This window comes from Protopterus annectens, chromosome 4.part1 (assembly GCF_019279795.1).
Source record: "Protopterus annectens isolate FY-2018-M chromosome 4.part1, PAN1.0, whole genome shotgun sequence".
Lineage (NCBI taxonomy): Eukaryota > Metazoa > Chordata > Ceratodontiformes > Protopteridae > Protopterus > Protopterus annectens.
In genome coordinates, this window is record NC_056734.1 from 426,318,469 (window position 1) to 426,326,310 (window position 7,842).

At 39.0% G+C, this 7,842-nt stretch overlaps 1 pseudogene; it reads left to right on the forward strand.

Annotated features, from left to right (window-relative positions):
• The first annotated feature begins 7,483 nt into the window (after positions 1–7,483).
• Positions 7,484–7,587, forward strand: LOC122801497 (annotated as a pseudogene).
• The last annotated feature ends 255 nt before the right edge of the window (positions 7,588–7,842 follow it).

Below are 7,842 nucleotides of genomic sequence, written 5' to 3' on the forward strand. Positions count from 1 at the left end.
AGTGGCCTTAAAAATCCTGATTATCAGGACAGACCCTCAGCCCTCTCTCTGTACTCAGTCTTTTATAGACTCATTTGCGGGGATCTGTGTCTAGTCTTTTGAACCATGAAAGATGCAACCCCTTTGACCTCATTAGTATTCCTTCACAGAACAAGCAGTACCTCAATTACCCAGATAAATGGATTAAGCCTTCATCAACAGATACATAAGACACATTGGCATAATAGACTCATATCTCAGAATATCCTTCACCTCTGGAACAAGCTTCCAGTTTATGTCGAGCAGAGTAGCACCTTTGTCACTCAAATGGTAAATCTAGGTAATTGTATGGGTAGCCTCAAAGTCTTCCCATACCCTTGTTGGGACTGAAGGAATCTTTGAATAGGGGTGTTTGGCTAAGCATGTAATGGTCTGCAGACTAATTGCCAAGTACCTGTAAACCTAAGTAATGGAGAATTTTCGGATATGGCATTAGAGGTTACCTTAGGGGGAAATGGTTTGCTTGTTCCTGACCAGTAATTTTCGTAGGCAGCAGTATGCAGAGAGAAATTCATTTTCTAAAATTAATGCCAATTTAGGTGGCAGTGAAGGTTTGGGTTAGAGCTAGTGAGCAGAAGGATGATGTGCTATTTAGACAACTATGCAGTAGTAATGACATGCAATAAAAGGACTTCTAAGTCCGAAACAGCCTAAACCATTCACAGGAAGCAGTTCTGCAGCAGAGGTAGCTAGCTATTTTGGAACGCAATGCTGTACATTAATCTGTTGCTTGCCTTTCAAAAAAAAAAACTAAAGTGCATTACTGATCTATCCTGCTCAACACAGACTTGAAGAGAAAAAGAGAGGAAAAAAAGTTAACCTCTGATCTGGCAGTCCTTATCTAAAGAGCAGGCCAGATGCATTCTTTCCAAACTACATTCCTCACCTCAACTCTGACTTTAGCTAAAAACTCTCTTGTGTACTTGTTTAAACGTAGCAAACTGCTTGCTGCAATGGTAACAAGCAGCTGCTATAGTTTATGCCACACATGGAGTACTGAAATGCTTCAATTCTGACAACAAATATAATATTAGAATTCATTTCTGAATGCTGGAATTGCACTTAAGACTGATCTGGATCTGCTATCATGCCCCCTCAACACTTAGCGCTCTGGACAGCTGCCCACTTTGCTGTACCCGAACTGTGCCTTTGTCTTGCAGAGTCTTAGAACAAATCTAACATTCTGACTAAATTAACAAAAGTGCTGATAGTTGTTATCACTTGGAGCTACATAGATTTCTCACTCTAGCTGCAAAAGCAGAGCTGAATCTGAAGATCACTCAAAACATATGGCTAAGTGGAAAATGCAGTCCAGTAAATCAATAAAGACATTCTGGGCCCCTAGTTCATGAAAATCATAACCAAGGCATGCAGAACTTGCAATTTTTCAACAGCACTGCTGAAGAGTGTGCAGCACTGTGCCTTAAATACATTACTGAAAAATACATTAAACAAAGGGCTCAAAGGAGGTACACTGAAGGTTATCATGTTGCACTTAGCAGTCTTAAGCTTTACTTCTCAAGCCTAGGGCATTCCAGATTATAAAAAACACAAGCAGTTGACTCAATGTTTGAGCGTTAGGTCAGGCTGCAAGTACTAAAGATGGGCCAGCAAGTTCCTCTGAGCCAGAACTCAGTTCCAGTCCCACTGCAGGACTTTCACAAAATAAGTGGTATTCAAAGTGTCTTTGTGTCACATTAGCTGCACTAGCGGCATTTAATGTAAGCAAGCTCTTAGGAAGCCAAGGTAACTAGCAAATGGAACCCTTACAATTAAAGGCTCTTCCTTGTACAAGAGATGGTTATGATATGGATCTGTTAAAGCAAGAGAAAGCAGTTCAGGAAAGGTCAGTATCTCTTCCTCAGAAAACAAAGACAAGATTGTGATGACAATACTCACACCTCTGGGTTTTCACCATAAAAGGAATGACAAGTAAAACAAAGGACAGAAATCCTGTTTTTGTGACCATAACTGTGGCAAGGCTGTATCAGTAGAGTTTTGAAACATTTATTTTATTTTATTCGATTTATTTTACATTTGCCAGTTGCCATGGTATGCTGGTTCAGCCACCCTTTTCAGTTATGACATGAGTCAAGAAACAAAGGAAACAGCTAAACAAATAATATTCCAGAATACTGTAAAACACAAAAAACAACGATAGTTTTAACAGTGAAAGGTACAAACATATACAGTATTTATACTATAATTCCATGCAGTACAGAATACATTTTTCTGTACTATGATCGGGGTGGATTGATAGGTAATAGAAAACATTATTGAAGAACCCCATGGACTGCAAGTGAAACAACCCATGGCATTTTCCATTTACTCCTCTAGAATATGTAAGGTCAAATATTTATCCTACACCAGAGCAGGGATGGGGGTCCTAATGGGGATAGGTAGACAGTTATCCAAGGCCTATGCTGTTCACAGGTTCGATGAGTACTGGGCTAATGGCCTGTGGGGGTTTTTAAGCCTTGCCAAATGTATCTGACAAGTTTTGATACCTAGGGTTATTTTAAATGGTGTATATATATATATATATATATATATATATATATATATATATATATATATATATATACACACAGGAGCGCTACAGAATCCTGAAGCCCAAAATCCTGAAGACCAAAAACCTGAGGCCAAAATCCTGAAAATTCAAAATCCTGAAAACTCAAAATACTGAAAACTCAAAATCCTGAAAACACACAGGATACCAACACTTACTATATTCCACTGTAAGTACATACAGAAACATATTGCCCTTCAACTATACACAGCCCCCCCCAAACCCCCTGCTACTTACATATATCAACTCCGAGATTGCACTTCACTACACTAAGTGCAACCTTGGAGTTGATATATTTAAGTAGCAGGGGATGTGGGAGGGGGGGTGCGGGTGGGCTTGCCCCCCCTGCTTATTCTTGTAGAACAGTAATATAGTTTGTGTTTTATTTCTTTCTGTATGTACTTGTGCTGGAATAAGTATCCTGTGTGTTTTCAGGATTTTGAGTTTTCAGTATTTTGAGTTTTCCGGATTTTGAACTTTCAGGATTTTGGTCTCAGGATTTTGGTCTTCAGGATTTTGGGCTTTCAGGATTCTATAGCGCTCCCATATATACATATATAGGCTTGAGCATGGGTGGTCAAGAATTTTCACAGTGCCTTCGTCTACGAGAGATGTAGGTGCCAAACCAGGGATAAATTTACTGGTGGTAAATTTCCAATTTGCCGTAAGGAGGACACTTAAATCCCCATTCTTCTTAACAAGAACAGGAAAACTACAGTTAGGCCTTCAGTCCCAGGTGTGGCAGCATGACAGTGGCACTGTGTAATGGACATAAGGTGTGTACAGCTAATTCTGATCATTATCATCTTCAAGTGCAAGACATGAGCATCTGAATGATTCAACTGTATAAATGGAGGCAAGTAGTAATCACTTAATCAATGCAAATACTTTTACAACTGTTGCTTAAAATGAATAAATATGTAAGATTCTTAGAAGACCATATTTCCAAATTTAAAGACAATTTGGTCAAAAATAGTGTCAAAGGAAAAATATACTTTAAAAATGATCAAAACACGGTAGGTTCAGGTTAAGGCACTTTAATCTTGCAGCAAGGAGACAAAAACGTGCTAATACAGAGTTTGTCTAAACAGAAACAGGAAATACTTTCATTTTTATACATTCTTAAACTGGTTATGTCCTACCATGCTGACGTAACAGATTACCACCTTTTTCATCATCATCTGCTGACCATCTTTCCCAAGAATTTCTGCTGATTTATCAATTTTTATGTGAAACTTCCTGAGGAAAACAACATGGCCTTGATTACTCCCAGTTAGATACATGTTATGTTACCATTCAAGGTACTATGGCTAATTCAAGCACAATGCTAGCAGCTCATTTCTCTAATAATTCTTTGTCTGCTTTATCTCTAAGTTACTACAGCTGCACATGTTCCCATCCTTCGAACAAAGCTGATTGTCTAAAATCATTACATTTACAGAATATAGCATTGTTCATTCATTCGTTCCTGACCTAGCAGATAAGCACCTGCTTCTCAAGTACATTTCCAAAAAGGCATAAACATGAATATTGCTGTGCTAGAAGTTACTAGGTCAGAGGGCAACTTGCAAGTTTCAGAAAGCATACTGCAGTTTTCAAATAGCATCTTTTCCAGTCTTATATGAAACTCAATTTGTATAAAATACAGTGCATGAAAAATAGAATGAAAAGCGTATTAAAATACTTGGTTATTAATTGGCATTTAGCATACACACATTAATACATATTTTTCTAACATTTCCCTCCTGTTAATACTTTTTATTCTATTTTCAAAAAAGAATAAACCGTTTGCTTCTTTTCCTAACCTCTTCCACTCAGGATTTGCAGTTAAGAAAGTCATTCAGTTTAAACTTTTATGAAAGTGTTTTGCATTCTAGCAGCTCTTCAAATTCAGTACTTTGATACATAGTCTCAGATACGGATATATCTATGAATTCTTTGATTAATCTCTTCATGCAGGGCATTCCACAACAAATACAAACTCCTATTAGGAGTAATCCTACCCCAATGGCAATCAATATGTTCATAAAAATGGAACCCCACCCCCTAAATGCATTCTGGAAAAAGTCTGTCAGAGGGTTTGGGCCTGGCTTGGTCATGGCCGACACTTGCTGAATCACCTCGAGATGATCGTTAATTTCATGCTGATGGTCAGGAATAAACGCACAGCATTCTTCTTTGATTAAAATGCAAGTCTCACCCCTCGCCGCCAGGGTGATGTCAAGAGCCATTCGGTTTTGGAGCACTACAGTTCTCATGGCATTCAGTTCATCAGTTATCAGTTCAAGAGCAGAAAAAGTCACATTACTCATTACTTCAAGAAGTTTCAACAGTTTTCGCAGCTCCCATATTGATTTAACTGCACCATATGCAGGTAATATACCTGCCCAGGATATGACAGCATCACTCAAGTCCATGTGCACAAGTTTGGTTCCCACATCACGATGGTCTTTTCAGCCCGCTTTGATCCGTCCCACTGGATTCTCAGGTTTCTTAACAGTCTTTTTGGTCACATCTCGGGTATTTCGAATATTTCCCTGAGGCAAAACTTCAGTGTGTTGGATGGCCGGAACCAAGTACCCCAAAAAACAACTGCCAGACCAATTCTCAGATAACCATTTATATGCTTTTTTACCACACACAAAATAACAGTCCTCTACCTTAGTTGTTACTTTGTTACGAAATGACTGCCCTGCATGAAACATTTTCCTAGCTATTACAGACAACTGCTTAAAAAGTACAGGATTGCGTTGTACCTGATCAAGAGTCTTATGCATAGATTTCAAAAATGAGTCATAATCTGTACTACAAAATCCACTCAAATCGTTTGGTTTTCTATAACATTTATACTGTACTATAACATTACACTTACTCCATCTCACTTGGATGGTGTCATTTTTGTAAAAACATACAATTCCTTTTTGTGTCACAGGCAAATACAGTGCTACTTTATCATGTGCTTTAATAACAACTGTGTCAAAAACCAGATTTTCCCAGGTCTCATTGACCCCTAGGGGGATAGCAGTCATCAATAAACCCCCATATGCTGTTGGTATGGCCGTACAGACCCAGCAGTTCGAAACATTAAAAGTCTCAGCGTACACACGTGTAATTGCCTGATAAGTGTTAAAGTTTGGATGCCAGTCTATGTTTGGTTCATTACGTTTAATCAGTTCAACCTTTGTGGCAGGAAAAAGGAGTGGCCACAACAAAAAGAACAGTGTGATTAACATAACAATTAAAATGATCATACAAGTTTTCTGAGGTTGCTCAATGTCTCTATTCACTCTGTACCTGGCCATTTTGTTCTTGTTGTACAACAGTAGCAAAGTTTTTGTCCAACTCAAAGTTCTTAACCAGTTTACAGTGCGTCAAATGAATCCAGGAAGCTCGCTCTGCGATCTTGACTGCAGTGCGTGTCGACAGTAGTACCTGGTACAGATCTTCCCACTTCAGAGAACTCCAATTCTTTTGTTTCACAATCTTCACCCAGACCCAGGTGCCTGGGGCTACTGGTGCTTCCGATTTCGGTTGTTCTTTATCTGAAACAGAATTTAACTGCAAAAGTTTGTTATTCAAAAATTGCCTCATATACCCTGCAAGTGAACTGTCAGCTTCCTGCTCTGCAGACATGAGAGGTTTCCACTGAGGTGTATAATATGCCCTCCCAAACAAAATTTCAAAAGGAGTTAATCCCTTTGCATTTGGAACAGTTCTCATGCTCAGCAGTGCTAAAGGCAAACAGTGCACCCAGTTCTTCTGTGTCTCAGTCATCAGCTTCCTAAGCTTGTTCTTCAACACCCCATTATGCCTCGCTACTAACCCTGCAGATTGGGGGTGGTAAGCACAGTGATTCTTTAACGATATCCCAAAATAACGACTAAGTTGCTGTACTGTTTGGTTCACAAAATGCGTACCGTTATCACTATAAATCTTTTCCGGTATGCCAAATCTAGGTATAATTTCTTTAACAAGGACCTTTGCAACAGTAGCTGCATCTGGATTTTTAGTCAGAAAAGCTTCTACCCATTTGGAAAACATATCTATAATGATAAGGCAATACTTTTTATTCTCGCATTTATTCAATTCTATGAAATCCATACAAATAGTATGAAATGGATATGGTGGTGTAGGGAAACTCCCTTGCTTAGGCTTCAATGCCCCTTGTGCGTGATGCTTGTTACAAACATGGCATGCTGCACAGAAATTTTTTGTATAATTTGTAAATCCATAGGTTGTAAACACTCGATTCACTAACTGTACCATCCCCCCTGTTGAGACATGGCTCTGCCCATGGCTCAACAACGCTGCATATCTAAACAAATTAGACGGCAAAATTGGTTTCTTTTCTTTGGAGATGTACAGTCCCTTTTCAAGGATTGCTCCTCGTTTTATCCACTTCTGTTTTTCTACATTTGTAGTAAGTGTCTGCATTGTTTTTAACATTTCTAAATCTAAAGTCTCAGAGGGTTGAAATTCCTCGCTCAAAAGAAAAGTTTCTGTGGCTGAAGCTGCCTGCTTCGCAGCTGTATCAGCCCGTGCATTACCTTTTGAAATCCTATCCTGTTGCTTCGTATGAGCTACGCATTTGCAAATAGCTACTTTTTTAGGTAACTGAATAGAATCTAATAGATCTAAAATAAATTGCGCATGATTAATTGGTTTACCAGTAGATGTTATCATTCCTATATTTTTCCACTGCTGCGCAAAAACATGTACAGTAGAAAAAGCATACTGACTGTCAGTATAAATGTTCACTTTCTTACCTTTTGCTAAGGTACATGCCCTTGTCAAGGCAATCAACTCTGCCGCTTGTGCAGATAAATTGTGTGGTAAAGATTTTGCTTCTAAAATTTCAGTATCAGAAACGACTGCATCGCTTCTTGGCCTTTTGGCTAAGATCATGTGTAGTATCTGTTCTTACCAGTTTAATACCCCACTAGAATCTGTCCTGCAGGACCCCTCTTGCACGAGCCGTCCACATAGTATGTCACCTTGGCATCATCCAAGGGAACATCCGTAAGGTCTTGTCTAGGTAATGTCTTTTGCTCAATTTCCTGCAGGCAGCAGTGCGGTTTGCCATCTGCAGGGGTTGGGAACAAGGTTGACGGATTCAAAGTTGTGCATCGTTCAATTGTCATATGAGGTTGGCTCAACAGTATAGTCATACAGGAAAGATGTCTAGCAGGAGAAAGATATGCTACTTTTTCTTGCAGTAAAATAATTGCGACTGC